The 16,133-nt window shown below is 33.0% G+C and overlaps 1 long non-coding RNA gene across 1 annotated transcript in view; it reads left to right on the top strand.

The window, feature by feature from the left end:
* The window catches only part of LOC134735951 (uncharacterized), a 51,243-nt gene extending 35,962 nt beyond the window's left edge, over positions 1-15,281 (top strand). Inside the window, exons 3-4 of the long non-coding RNA XR_010119555.1 lie at positions 14,915-15,012; positions 15,159-15,281. This is a non-coding gene — a long non-coding RNA (uncharacterized lncRNA). The remainder of the gene's footprint in view (positions 1-14,914; positions 15,013-15,158) is intronic.
* The last annotated feature ends 852 nt before the right edge of the window (positions 15,282-16,133 follow it).

The following is a 16,133-nucleotide window of genomic DNA, read 5'->3' as shown; positions in this document are numbered from 1 at the left end:
TCCAGAAAAATGAATTACTAAAATAAAATAGTTTTGTAGCTCTTGACTTTCTGTGTGTGGGTAGATTTTAATTGTAGAGTTTTCTTTTTATACTCCCAAACAAATCTACCTTGATGAATTCTTGTATACTTGGGTGATGAGAAAAAGAGGGAGAGAGCATGTATGTACGTGGGTATCTAGGTATGTATGAAGGTGTATATTGCTGAAGCTGCTGGGAATGTTTATTGTGAGAAAAAATTGAGGTTAATTACTGTGCATCATGTCAGTCCTATTCAGTTCTTAGCACATGTTAGGAATAAGATCGAGGAGATGGTTGGTTTTTTGTTTTGTTTTGTTTTTTCCTCCCAGCTTTCCTTGGCCAGCATGGTTACCATGGTGACTCAGTGATTGCTATGGGATTTGGCACAGAATGAAAATCTATTTACGATTCTTGCTTGAATCATTTACTACAGTGATAGTTGTCAGGGTTGCTTTTATAATTCTGTCACTTCGTTTAGATTTATTAATTGACATTTGACTGTTGGAGATAGATATATATATATATTTCTTTTTTGAGACAGGGTTTCGCTCTTGTCGCCCAGGCTGGAGTGCAATGGCGTGATCTTGGCTCATTGCAACCTCCGCCTCCTAGGTTCAAATTATTCTCCTGCCTCAGCCTCTTGAGTAGCTGGGATTACAGGCACCCACCACCATGCCCGGCGAACTTTTGTATGTTTAGTAGAGACGGGGTTTCCCCATGTTGGCCAGGCTGGTCTCGAACTACTGACCGCAGGTGATCCACCTGTCTCGGCCTCCCAAAGTGCTGGGATTACAGGCGTGAGCCACCACACCCAGCTATTTATTTATATTACTGTGATTCATAGATTCCTGTTTTGCTCAAAGATATAACATTTGTTATTATAAATATTTATTTGATGCTCAAATTATTCCAGAATTGGCCAGTGGAAGCCCCTCAAGTTGACCTCAGTCCATTTGATGCCTTCCTAGAATTCCTGGAGCATGTATTTTGCTCTCTGAGTCTATCTCCCCATAGGTAAAAAGGATGTAAGCCTATCTTCCCATAGGTAAAAAGGATGCCAACCTCAGAGCATTGCTCTGATGATTTGAAGAGTGAAAGTCTGAAAATTACAACCTACCACATGTGTAGCATCTAGTAGGCCTTAAACAAATTTTAGTTGTCCATTCCCACTTGCCTTCATTCTGTCATTGTAATGCTACTGACATTAACATACTAGCACAGTGGCTCATGCCTGTAATCCCAACACTTTGGGAGGCTGAGGTGGGCAGATCACTCGAGGTCAGGAGTTCGAGACCAGCCTGGCCAACATGGTGAAACCCCAACTCTACTAAAAATACAACAACAACAACAACAAAACCCAATTAGCCAGACATGGTGGTGCACTCCTGTAATCCAAGCTACTTGGAAGGCTGAGGTGGGAAGATTGCTTGAACCTGGGTGGCAGAGGTTGCAGTGAGCCAATATCATGCCACTGCACTCCAGCCTAGTTGACAGAATGAGACTGTCTCAAAAACAAAAACAAAAACAAAAACGTAATAGCATGATTACCAGAGAGAATATTTAGAAATGTAACACCAAGCAGTGATAATATTATTAAACTTTATTTTTTAAAAAATATTTCATTAACAAAGATTCTATATATTTAAGTTGTACAATGTGATGATTTGACATACCTATACATTATGTAATGATTATCACAATCAAATTATAATACATCCATCACCACTCATGCTTTATTCTAGATTCCCAGAACTTGTTCATCTTAAAACTGAAAATTTATGCCCTTTGATCAACACCTTCCTATTTCCCTGACTTTCTAGCCTCTGGCAACCACTGCTCTATTCAGCTTCTATGAGTTTGACCTTTTAAGATTTTACATATAAGTGAGATCATGCAATATTTTTCTTTCTGTGTCTGACTTATTTCACTGCTAATGTTTTCTAGGTTCATCCATGTTGTTGCAAATGGCGGTATTTCCTTCTTGTTTGTGGCCGAATAATATATATATATATTATATATATTATCTATATAATATGATATATTATATATTATATGATATATTATATATTATATGATATATTATATATTATATAATATTATATATTATATGATATATTATATATCATATAATATATATTATATGATATATTATATATTATATAATATTATATATTATATGATATATTATATATTATATGATATATGATATATTATATATTATATGATATGTGATATATTATATATTATATGATATGTGATATATTATATGATATATATTATATATTATATGATATATTATATATATTCTATATATTATATGATATATTCTATATATTCTATGATATATTATATATTATATGATATATTATATATATTCTGTGATATATTATATATTATATGATATATTATATATATTATATGATATATTATATTGTAGATATATTTTATATATACACACACACACACACACACACCACATTTTTTATATCCATTCATTCACCGATAAACAGTTAGGTTTATTCCGTATTTTGGCTATTTTGAGTAATGCTGTAATGAACATGGGAATACAGATATTCCTTCAAGATACTGATTTCATTTCCTTTGAATATATACCTTGAAATGGGATTGCTGTATTGTATGGTAGTTCAATTTTTAATTTTTTGAAGAATCTCCATACTGTTTTCCATAATGGCTGTACCAAGTTACTTTCCCAGCAACAGTGTACAAAAGTTCCCTTTTCTTTACATACTTGGTAACACTTGCCTTTTGTCTTTTTGATAATAGCCATCCTTACAGCTGTGTGGTGATATCTCATTGTGATTTTGATTTGCATTTCCTTATGATTAGTGATATTGAGCACCTTTTCCTACACTATACCTGTTGGCCATTTTTATGTCTTCTTTGGAAAATACCAGTTCAGGTCCTTTGCTATTTTTTATTGAGTTGTTTGGGTTTTTTTTTCCTATTGCATGGTGTGAGTTCCTTACATGTTTTGGATATTAACTCTTTATCAGCTATGTGGTTTGCAGATATTCTCTCTCATCCCATAGGTTGCCTTTTCATTTTGTTGTTTCCTTTGCCATGCAGAAATTTCTTAGTTTGATGTAATTCAACTTGTTTATTTTTGCTTTAGTTGCCTTTGCTTTTGGAGTCATATAAAAAAAAAATTGCCAAGACCCATGTCAAGGAGCTTTTTCCCTATGTCATCTTCTGGGAGGTTTACAGATTCAGATTTTATGTTTAAGTCTTTAATGCATTTGAATTAATTTTTGAATATGGTGTAAAACAATGGTCCAATTTCATTTTTTTTTTTTTTGCATGTGGATATTCAGTTTTCCCAACACTATTTATTGAAGACACATTCCTTTCATCATTGTGTATTCTTGGTGCCCTCGTCAAAGATTAGTTGACCCTGTATGTGTGAACTTATTTCTCGGCTATACTCTGTTCTATTAGTCTATGTGACTGTTTTTATTATGCCAGTACCATGCTGTTTTGATTACTATATCTTTGTCCTATAGTTTGCAATCAGGGAATGTGATGCTTCCTGCTTTGTTCTTCTTTCTCAAGGTTGCTTTGGCTATTCAGGGTCTTTTGTGGTTTCTTATAAATTTTAGGATTGTGTTTTCTTTTTCTATGAAAAAAGTCATGGGAGTTTTGATAGGGATTGCATCACCTCCTTGGTTAAATTTATCCAGTGTGAAATAGATCTTTCACCTACTTGGTTAGATTTAATCCTAAGTATTTTATTCTTTCTGATTCTATTGTAAATGGGATTGACTTCTTTTTCACATAGTTTGTTGTTAGAGTATAGAAACACAACTGCTTTTTGTATGTTCATTTTGTATCCACAGTTTTACTGAATTCATTCATCAATTCCAACAGTTTTTGGTGGAGTCTTTAGGGTTTTATATGTAGAAGATCATGTCATGTGCAAACAGATAATTTAACTTATTCTTTTCTGATTTAGATGCTTTTCATTTCATTCTTTTGCCTAATTTCTCTGGCTAGGATGTCTAGTGTTAAGTTGAATAGAAGTGGTGAGAGTGGACATCCTTACCTTGTTACTGATCTTAAAGGAAGCTTTCAGCTTTTCACCATTGAATATGATGTTAGCTGTGGTCTTGTCAGATATGGGTTTTGTGTCTGTATGTTGAGGCTCATTTCTTATATACCTAATTTGCTGAGAGTTTTTATCCTGAAAGGATGTTGAATTTTGCTGAATGCCTTTTATTCATCTATTGAGATGAACATACGGTTTTTGTTGTTAATACCATTAATGTCATTTATAGATTTGGATATATTGAGTTACCCTTGCATCCCAGGTATGAATCCCACGTGATCATGTTGAATGATCTTTTTAATGTGCTATTTAATTTGGTTTGCCAGTATTTTGTTGAGGATGTTTGCATCTATGTTCATCAAGAATATTGGCCTGCAATTTTCTTTTCCTGTAGTGTCCTTGTCTGGCTTTGTTACCAGGGTGATATTGGCCTTGTAAAATGAATTTGGAAGTATTCTCTCCTCTTTAATTTTTGGGAAGAGTTTGAGAAGAAGTGGTATTAGTTCTTTACAAGTTTGGTAAAAATTAGCAGTGAGCCATCAGGTCCTGGGCTGTTCTTTGATGGGATACTTTTTATTACTGATTCAATCCCCTTGTTGGTCAGTTCATATTTTCATATTTTCTACTTTTTCATTGTTTAGTCTTGGTAGGATATATGCATCTAGGAATTTATCCACTTCTTCCAGGTTACCCAATTTTTTGCCGTATGGCTGTTCACTTCTCTTCACGCTGTTCTTCTCTTTTGAGGTAGTCTTTTATGAGCCTTTATATTTCTGTGATGTCAGTTGTAATATCTCCTCTTTCATTTCTGATATATATAATATATATATTTTATATAATATATAATATGTATATTATATACAATATATAATATATATTGTATATAATATAAATTTTGTATATATTTTCTATTATATATTATATATATTTTATAAAATAGATATTATATAATATAGTATATAATATATAATATGTTATATAACATATAATATATTATATACAGCCGGGCGTGGTGGCTCACGCTTGTAATCCCAGCACTTTGGGAGGCTGAGGCAGGCGGATCACAAGGTCAGGAGATCGAGACCACGGTGAAACCCCGTCTCTACTAAAAATACAAAAAAAATTAGCCGGGCGTGGTGGCGGGCGCCTGTAGTCCCAGCTACTCGGAGAGGCTGAGGCAGGAGAATGGCGTGAACCTGGGAGGCGGAGCTTGCAGTGAGCCGAGATTGCGCCACTGCACTCCAGCCTGGGTGACAGAGCGAGACTCCGTCTCAAAAAAAAAAAAAATAATAAAAAATAATATATTATATAATATAATATATGTTATATATTATATTATATAATATATGTTATATATTATAGAATATATAATATATTATAGAATATATATAACATATATAATATATTATATATGTTATATAATATATTATATATGTTATATATCATATAATATATATTTTATATAGTATATAATATATATAATATATTATACATATTTTATATATTATATATATTTATATATATTTATATATTTTATATATTTTATATTATATATTATATAACATATATTATATGTCATATAATATATAATATATACTATGTTATATATTTTATATAACATTTGACATATATATAATATATTATATAACGTATATAATATATATTATATAACACATATAATATATTATATAACATATATATAACACATATAATATATTATATAACATACATATATAACATATATAATATATTATATAACATACATATATAACATATATAATATATTATATAACATATATCATATATAATATATTATATAACATATATAATATATATTATGTAACATATATAATATATTATATATAGTATGTGATATATTATATATTTTATATACTATATTATATATATTTTTTGAGACAGTCTCGAATATATATTATATATTATTTATTTATATATTATATATTATATATAATATATATTTATTATATATTATATATAATATATATTTATTATATATTATATATAATATATATTTATTATATTATATATAATATATATTTATTATATATTATATATAATATATATTTATTATATATTATATATAATATATATTTATTATATATTATTTATATATAATATATATTTATTATATATTATATATAATATATATTTATTATATATTATTTATACATAATATATATTTATTATATATTATATATTATTTATAGATAATATATATTTATTATATATTATATATTATTTATAGATAATATATATTTATTATATATTATATATTATTTATAGATAATATATATTTATTATATATTATATATTATTTATAGATAATATATATTTATTATATATTATATATTATTTATAGATAATATATATTTATTATATATATGTTATTTATAGATAATATATATTTATTATATATATTATATATTATTTATATATAATATATATTTATTATATATATTATATATTATTTATAGATAATATATATTTATTATATATATTATGTATTATTTATATATTATATATTTATTATATATATTATATATTATTCATGTATAATATATATTTACTATATATATTATATATTATTCATGTGTAATATATATTTATTATTTATTATATATTATTCATGTGTAATATATATTTATTATTTATTATATATTATTCATGTGTAATATATATTTATTATTTATTATATATTATTCATGTGTAATATATATTTATTATATATTATATATTATTCATGTGTAATATATATTTATTATATATATATTATTCATGTATGATATATATTTATTATATATTATATATTATTCATGTATAATATATATTTATTATATATTATATATTATTCATGTATAATATATATTTATTATATATTATATATTATTCATGTATAATATATTTATTATATATTATATATTATTCATGTATAATATATATTTATTATATATATTATATATTATTCATATATTATATATTTATTATATATATTATATATTATTTATATATTATATATTTATTATATATATTATATATTATTTATGTATTATATATTTATTATATATTATATGTTATTTATATATTATATATATTTATTATATATATTATATGTTATTTATATATTATATATATTTATTATATATATTATATGTTATTTATATTTTATATATATTTATTATATATAATATGTTATTTATATATTATATATATTTATTATATATATTATATGTTATTTATATATTATATATTTATTATATATATTATATCTTATTTATATATAATATATATTTATTATATATATTATGTTATTTATATATAATATATATTTATTATATATATTATATCTTATTTATATATAATATATATTTATTATATATATTGTACATATGTGTATATATATATATTTTTTCAAGATAGAGTCTTGCTCTGTCACCCAGGCTGGAGTGCAATGGCGCGATCTCGGCTCACTGCAATCTCCACCTCCCGGGTTCAAGTGATTCTCATGCCTCAGCCTCTCAAGGGATTACAGGCATGCACCATCACGCCAGCTAATTTTTGTATTTTTTATGGAGACGGAATTTTGCCATGTTGACCAGGCTGATCTTGAACTCCTGGCTTCAAGCTATATGCCTGCCTCAGCCTCCCTATGTGCTGAGATTACAGGCATGAGCCACCACGCCAGGCCCATTTCTGATTTTACTTATCTGAGCCATCTGTCTTTTTTACTTTGTTAGTCTTGCTAAAGTTTTGTTGAATTTTGTTTAATCGTTTCATAAAATCCACTCTTACTGTTGATCTTTTCTATCGTTTTTCTCATCTCTATTTCACTTATTTCTAATCTGGTCTTTATGATTTCATTCCCTCTACTAACTTTTGGCTTAGTTTTTTTTTTTTCTTTTTCTAGTTCCTTGATGTATAACATTAGGTGGTTTATTTGAAATCTTCTTCTCTTTTGATGTAGACATTAATTGCTATAAACTTCTCGCTTAGAACGGATACTGCCACAACTCATAAGTTTTGGTATGTTTCCATTTTGGCGTGTTTCCATTTCTATTTGTCTCAAGGTATTTTAAAATTTCCTCTTTAATTTCTTTACTGGCCCATTGGTTGTTTAGGACAATGTTGTTTAATTTCCATATTTTTATAAAATTTCTGAAATTCCTTCTGCTATTGATTTCTAGTTTTATACTATTGTGGTAAAAAAATACACTTGGTATTATTTTAATGTTGAATTTGTTAGGACTTCTTTTGTTGCCTAACATATGATCTATCCTCCAGAATATTCCATATGTGCTTGAGAAGAATGTATATTCTGCCGAGGTACAAAGCACAGGTATGCATGAAAGGACTATGGCTCTGGTATTCAGTGCAGTAATGTACCTGATGTCTGGGATGCTGGCACCCCTGCTGTTGTGTTATGGCAATATGTAAGGTGAAAATTCTCGTGAAGTAGCTAGAGAGCCAAGAATGGGAGCACAGATGCACACAAAGTTAGAGAGACTCTGTCATTAGGGGAAGGTCTCGTTCTCTGTGGCATCTGAGCTAGCACCTTGAGTTGGGTCATGCATAGCGAGGACTTGGTTCTTGAGCCTGGAGTGTGGACTAGCTCATTATGGCAATGGCTCTGGTGTGAGTCATCAGTGGGCCCAGTGTAGCCACAGAGCCTGGGTCTGGAGTGTGATCACTCGCAAAGAGGTTATGGCTCTATGTTAAGAAATGCTCAGGGTTGGAAGAGGTGGTGGTTCCTTTCCTGAAGCAGCTCAATGGGGTGGCCACTTCTTGTGGAGAGGGAGAGGTATGCAGCTGTGTCTCCCTCTCTGGATTTCCCTGGTAGGAATGGCTGCTGGTTACCTCAGTGGCAAGGGATACTGGTGTCCTCTGTGGAGCACTCTTCTGGGTACCACGACAGTTCCCTGTGCATGGATGACATGGCACCTTTCTTCTTTGCTCATAGCTGTCTCCGGGTGTCTCAAGTATGCTGTTCTCACCAGAAATACTTTCTGTGTGGGTAATCTCCTTTTTTTTCTCCATTGTGCTGCTGCAGATTTTTTACTGGCCCGTTGAGCCCTTTCTGGTCTATTTTGGTTTGTGAATAGATGTTTGTATTTGTTTTTGTTGGGGGATGAAAGCTGATATCTCCTACTCCACCATCTTGGTCAGTTTGTTTTCTTTTTTAATTTTTGAGACTTTTCTTTATAGTTTCTCCTAAAGTAAAATATGATATTCTTTTTTTGCACGATTTTATCTATAGATGCCTACTTCATGGAAAAGAAGGAAAAAATAATTATGAGAACAAATACATGTTCACATCTCATCAGTGGGACCTGCCATAGATGCCTCCTTGTTATGTGTATCTTCTTTCAGACTTGCTCAAACAGACACACCGTGTTCTGTGGTGGACAGGTCTATGCAAACCTACCCCCCAAAGTCCAAGGAAGCTGAGAGGCCAAAGAAAGAGGCTGATAAATCCAGTTTCTTAGAAAGAAACATGTAATAGGGACTAACAAACAGAAGCTATGTCTGTGCCTCAGACAGTGGTGAGACAAGATGGTGGATTCCCACCTAATTACCCTCCAAATCCAGGGCTTACATACCATAAGGAAAGGGTATACATGATTCAGAAGAAATGTGTAGGAAAATTGAAGTACAATAACATCAAGATTGTTTTGACCTAAGGGCAAGAATTATGGTAAGTATGTACTCTTACACAAGGAACAATAGATAAACTGGAAATTTTTAGAGGGTTTCCTGGAACTGAGGTTAATCAGAAGTAAATATGGCAGATTAGCATCCAAGATAGAGTAACTTTAGCCTCCACATACCCATTTTCTCAGTTTATGTGCTGCAGGGAGCACTAACAGAATCTGCAGATAATATTTGCTGTCACTTTTTAAATCTAAAGTGTCCAAAGTCTTAGAGTTTCCCAGGTGCCATCTAGCCCCAAGTAATGAACATGAAACATCTTTCCATTTGTCCATGCTTAGTTTTCCATCTTTCATTTACACTATTACTCATTACATTGTTATACTTGTACATCTGGAACCTAATCTGGAAAATCTTGGTGCAAAAAGGCAGTGATTTCTGGAATTTAGTTTTCGTGTGTCCACACTACTACACAAATCCCTTGGTTGGTTTAGGGATGCATCCCATTTAGAACCTGACCTGATTTTGTGTTATAAGTGCTGGGCATGTGTATCTTTTCCATTCCTTTTATTATTTTTAATTGCACAAGGAAAGTACTTTAAGAGTGTTTTAATGTTGTGCATATATTGATTGTTCCTGGGCCCTGGGCTGAGTGGGACTCTGACTCAACTTGTACCCCGAACCCACTGTGTCAGGATTCTCCCCCTCCAGAGGCTGTGATGCTGAGCCCTGGGTGGTTTCATGCAGTCTCTCCCGCTTTCCATCCCTTGTGGAAGTCACTGCTTGGCTAACTAGGTGGCTAAACAGAGGAGCCTACTTTCAATTTCAATTTAAGGGGATGTATTTGGGAGAATACAGAGAGAGACATGGTGTTCGTGCATTTTGAGTTGCTATAAAGGAATAATACCTAAGGTGAGGTAATTCATAAAGAAAAGAAGTTTATTTGGCTCACAGTTCTGCAGACTGTACAAGAAACATGGTGCCAGCGTCTGTTTCTGGAAGCTTTTACTCATGGTAGAAGGCAACAGGAGGTGGCATGTCACACAGCAAGAGAGGAAACAATAGAGAAAAGAGGAGGTGCCTGGCTCTTTTTAACAATCAGATCTTATGGTAACGAATGGAGCCAAAACTCACTCATTACCACAAGGATAGCACCAAGCCATTCATGAGGGATCTGCCCCCATGAGCTAAACACCTCCCTCCAGGCCCCACCTTGAGCGTTGGAGATCACATTTCAACTTGAGATTTGGAGGAGACAAATATCCAAACTGTATCAAGCATGTTATGAAACTACTTTAATTTCATTTTCATTTCACGACCTTCACTAAAATCCTAGGAAGAAGAGACATTGTCTGACAGCAAAATGTAAGGTTCATTTGAGAAACATGCTTGTCCCTTCCCTGGGCATCTGTAATTTCGCTGAAGCTACTCAGTTGGGGCTGTAATTTCCCTGATGCTGCTCAGCTTTTCCTGAAGCTATCATGTGGATAGATTGATACATTAGTTTTGTGACAACCGTATTACCTAGTTCCTTTGGCTTAGGGATGTTCCTCATTCTGATGCTAAGCCGTTTTCCTATGGGAAGGACTGGAGATTTTTTTTTTTTTTTTTTCTCACTTCCAAACCTAACATGCTTTTGTTGGAAAATGCACAAAAGGAAAAATATCATTAGAAACCCTAAAAATTCTGTTACTCATGGATAAGAACTGTTAACTTTTGAATATTGCTATGGTTTGAATGTCCCTTCCAAAACTCATATTAAAATTTTATTGACATTATAACAGTATTGAGAGGTGGGGCCTTTGAGAGGTGATTAGGTTATGATAGCTCTGGCCTCATGAACGAATTAATGCCATTATTGTGATAGGAAGCTTCTAATAAAAGAATGACTTCAGCTTGATTTTCTCTGTCTTTTGCACTCACTTCTGCTTTCCACGCTTCCATCATGGGATGACCCTTGCCAGATGCCAGCCTTCAGAACAGTGAGAAATACATTTCTTTTCTTTATAAATTATCCAGTCTCTGGTGTTCTGTTATAGCATCAGAAAATGGACTAAGAGAAATAAACATTTTTCCAGAAGTTTTACTATGCAAATGTAACTATACTTAAAAATCAGATAATATCCTACTTCCAGCTTTATAAACTGTGTTTTTATGAAAAACATATTTTGAAGGTCAATCTATATCGATCAGTATAAATCCACATAATAACAAAAATGGCCATAGAAACAGTAATGGTCTATTCAGGTATAATAATAATAATAGCTAATGTTTATTGTGATTTCCTCAATGCCTGATACTGTTGCAGGTGCTAAGCCTATACTTAATCATTTAATCCTCACCACATTATATGATGAGGCACTGTTGTTGTCTGACTTTAAACATAAGGGAACTGAGGCATAGTGAGGGCAGGGCTAGCAAGTGCTGAGACTTCAATTTGAACACAGGCAGTGTTCAATACTGAGCTCCTACATCTAATCAGTATATGCCACTGCCTCTCATATGAGAACACCAACCTTATTATTTATCAGAATAAAGCAAAATATATGAAATTAAGATACTACGTTTTCCCCCATTTGACTAAGCAGAGATTTAAAATATTGAAAAAATGAATGTGATTTGGAATTTGGGGAAATATGTCCTGGAATACTGTGGAAGGGGCTGACCAGCATCTTGTCTCCCTTCCTGTTTCTCAAAGACGTTCCTATTCTGAGTGGAGGGGCTTTGCTGTAGGTGGAGCAGAGAATGGTTATGTTTCCCAGTGATTTTATTCTCTTGTATATTTATAAGACCAATAGGTGTTTATTACAGTTAAAAAGGTGAAAACATAGGGCATAAAATAAAATAACCATTCCTCAAACGTAACACCTAAAGATAAGACCTGCTAATGTTTTCATCTGCATTATTTTCTTAGAAGTTTTCTCATGTAGGAATGTATATACTTATGCATGTATGGATGCATTTATATATTTATATGAAAAAGATAAGATCTCATTTTAGTTTTTTAACCTGCCTATGTCAATATAGTGGGTTGGATAATATCCTCCAACAATATATGTCCAAGCCTTAGCCCTTAATACCTGTGAATATGATATTATTTGGAAATAGAGTCATTGCACATATAATTTAGGATCTCAAGATGAGATGATTCTGGATTTAGTGTGGGCCCTAAATCTAATGACTGGTGTCCTTGTAACAGAGAGGATGGGGAGGTTTAACATACACAGGAAAGAAGGTCATGTGAAGGAGGCAGAGATTGGAGTTATGCTGCCATAAGCCAGGGAAAGCTATGAGTCATCAGAAGCTGGAAGAGGCAAGAAAAAAATTATCCTCCCAAGCCTTCATAGGGAGTGTGACCCTGTCAAACCCTTGACATCAGGCTTCTGGTCTCCAGAACTGTAAGAAAATAAATTTCTGCTGTTTAAAGCCACGAATTGTGTGGTAATTTGTTGTGGTAACCCTAGGAAACTAATATACTCACTAACAACATCTAAACAATATCTAAATGTCAATAATATCTAAAATGTCGTTAATTGTAAATAAACACCAATGTATGTCTTATATTGTTATGGCTGTAAGGATAGTAATATCAGTGACACATTAAAGAAATTTTTAAATTGACTAAAATTTCTTGTTCCAGGTGATTTTTATATGTATTGAGTCATTCACTGCTCATAGCTCCCTTACGAGATAGATATTGTGGCTAATATCTGTTTTATAGATGAAAAACTGAGGGACAGAGAGAATGACTTTGCCCAAGACTACACAGTTAGGGAGTAGGTCAGCTTGGATTTGTGTCCGGTACATGTTGCTCCAGAGCCTGGAAGCTGTCACAAATTTGTTAAGTGAAAGCAGTCTGCACAAGTGAGCATATTTTTGGAGGTCATTAAAAGTAATACTAAGTATTTTAATATAGTTACACATTTATGCAAACACTGGACCTAGTGACAAAAGGTGGTTTGTGATCTTGGAGAGCCTGTTCGTTGCAATCAAGGAACAGAAGCCGTGGTAAGGGGCTAAGGAGTCAATAAAGTGAACGATGTTAACAGAGACTGTAGAGAACTGTTTTTGGTACCTTGAATTTGAGAGACAGAGAGAGAATGAATTAAATATCCTGTTGCTGAATGGGTAATAAGGGGTTAAGGAGGGATATTTTAAAATCTTCAATTCCTTTAAACTTAAGTACATTCAAAAATTAATGTAAAGGAGCTTTCTAATCTCAGATGTAACCTTGAAGTTGCCCACGTATTTATTTCCCTACTACCATCTCATTTCTATTATGGAGTTAATGAGACACCTCCATTGGAATACTATGGGCTTTGAGTGCAATACAGATTTAGTTATTAGTAATTAAAAGTGGGAAAACTGTGTGAAAGAAATGCTCATAACTCTTGGACTTTTACCTCTCAGGGAGGCAGCAGGCAGCTGAAATTCTGGCATGCTGTGGCTGGATAATGCATGATCTGAGGACCCCTATAATGACTGTGGATGGGGCCACATTTTTTTCTGCAAATATATTCATATACTGAGCAGTCAGGAGCAGCCCTTAGGCAAATACCACACCTTGCTTCTCTGCTGTAATTGATATCTGAGCTCACCAGGTGAGTTCAAAAACATGCCCATGTTCCCAGCATTGGGAACTGGGTCTGCTGAAAGGCCTGATGTTGCCAGCTTTTATGAGATTATGAAGCACCCAAGAATGTAGAGAACATTCTGTTTCTAAAACTTTGAACTCAAGGCATATCAGAGAGAGATTTGCCTTCCTTATATGGATGTCTGTGTTCTCATTAGGAGAGAAACAATGAAAAATAACTTTTCACAATGCCTGCCTTAGCCTTGAGGCTCAGCCAGCCCCCATTTCTGAGTCTCAGCATTTAAAGGGCCATTGAAGTCCCACTCTATGCTATATACTCTCAAGAAGTTTTCTCATTAACCCCTCAGGACAGCTCTGTAAGGATGGTATGGCCAGTCCCATTTCACAGATAATCAGGCTCAGACTCACAGAGTCTAAATCACCTAAAGCGACAGGACTGGAATGAGGTTCCATCTCTCACCCTCCCTAGGGGACCCTGAGCAGCCTCCCTTTTAGAAGATGGGCATCCAGGGCTTGAGAAACAGTCAGATTCCATTGCCCTGCTATTATGGCCTCATGCATCCTCACTCCACAGCGCCTCTGGGTGATGAAGAAGACAGAGAGATGATATCCTGCCCCTTGTGCCGAGAGACCTGGTTGTTGGGCCGCATGAATTGGCTGATCCCTGAAGTGGTGAGTGGGCTCAGTCAGAAGCTCAGGTGTTGGCCTTGGGACGGGTCAGCAGGAGAGAAGGAAAGTAACATGCACTGAACTACTGAAAGCAAATGCACTCTATATTTCATCTCCTTTAATCTTTTTGTTTTTGTCTGTTTTGGTAGAAACAGTGTCTCACTATGTTGCCCAGGCTTGTCTTGAATTCCTGACCTCAAGTGATCCTCCCACATCAGCCTTCCAAAGTGCTGGGATTACAGGCATGTACCACCTCACCTGGCCTCCTTGAATCTTAATTGCTATGCAAGGTACCCATTATTCAGATGAGGGTGCTGCCTTTAGGGGAGTTTTTGTGAATCGAGGAGAAAACTTTGTCTCCTGACCAGCTGCTAACTCTGGAATACTCTAAAGTTTTATCATTTTCTCTTGATGCCTCCAGGTCTCTGAATGCTCTAATCTCCCTCCTGGCTGACAGTACGGGCTCCCCAGGTATTTTCCGAAGTTTTTTCTTTTTAAATTATGACATGTATAATTTTTTAAGTCTCATTATGGAAATTTAAAATGCTTTCCAAATGTAAAATAAAAACCCAGTAACAATTGTATTAAAACAAGGGAGAAAACATTTTCAAACTACATCTCAGATATTGGGTTGGTGTCTGTGATTTGTGAAACATAGTCAGTAACAAAATGATTGGCAACAATTTCAACAGATAATTCAAATAAGTATATATGTGAACAATAAATATTAAAAAATACAGAAACCACAAGAACTAATGAGATGCAAATATTTTTAAATCCTGAGAATTTATAATAAGTGGAAACAACAAGATACAAAAGATGAGGACGTGATTGCACATTTGGAACAGACAATGTGTGTGTGTGTGTGTGTGTGTGTGTGTGTGTGTGAACGTGTTCATGTGCACCTCACAGGGACACATCTGGAGAGTATGCACCATCCTAGGGACAGTAGACCCCTTGGAATCAAGGGGTGGGAGTTGGACCAATGAGAGTGCAGATTAATTTCAATTTATGAATGTATTCATATATTGTTTAAAATTCAGTATTTGGGAATGAAAATATTTTGATAAAAATTTGAACACACAAGATAGTTTTGAACTGATTGTCAAAGATAATATGCACAT

The sequence above is a fragment of the Symphalangus syndactylus genome, chromosome X (genome assembly GCF_028878055.3).
Source record: "Symphalangus syndactylus isolate Jambi chromosome X, NHGRI_mSymSyn1-v2.1_pri, whole genome shotgun sequence".
NCBI classification, from domain to species: Eukaryota; Metazoa; Chordata; class Mammalia; order Primates; family Hylobatidae; genus Symphalangus; species Symphalangus syndactylus.
This window is presented reverse-complemented; position numbering and strand designations above follow the sequence as displayed.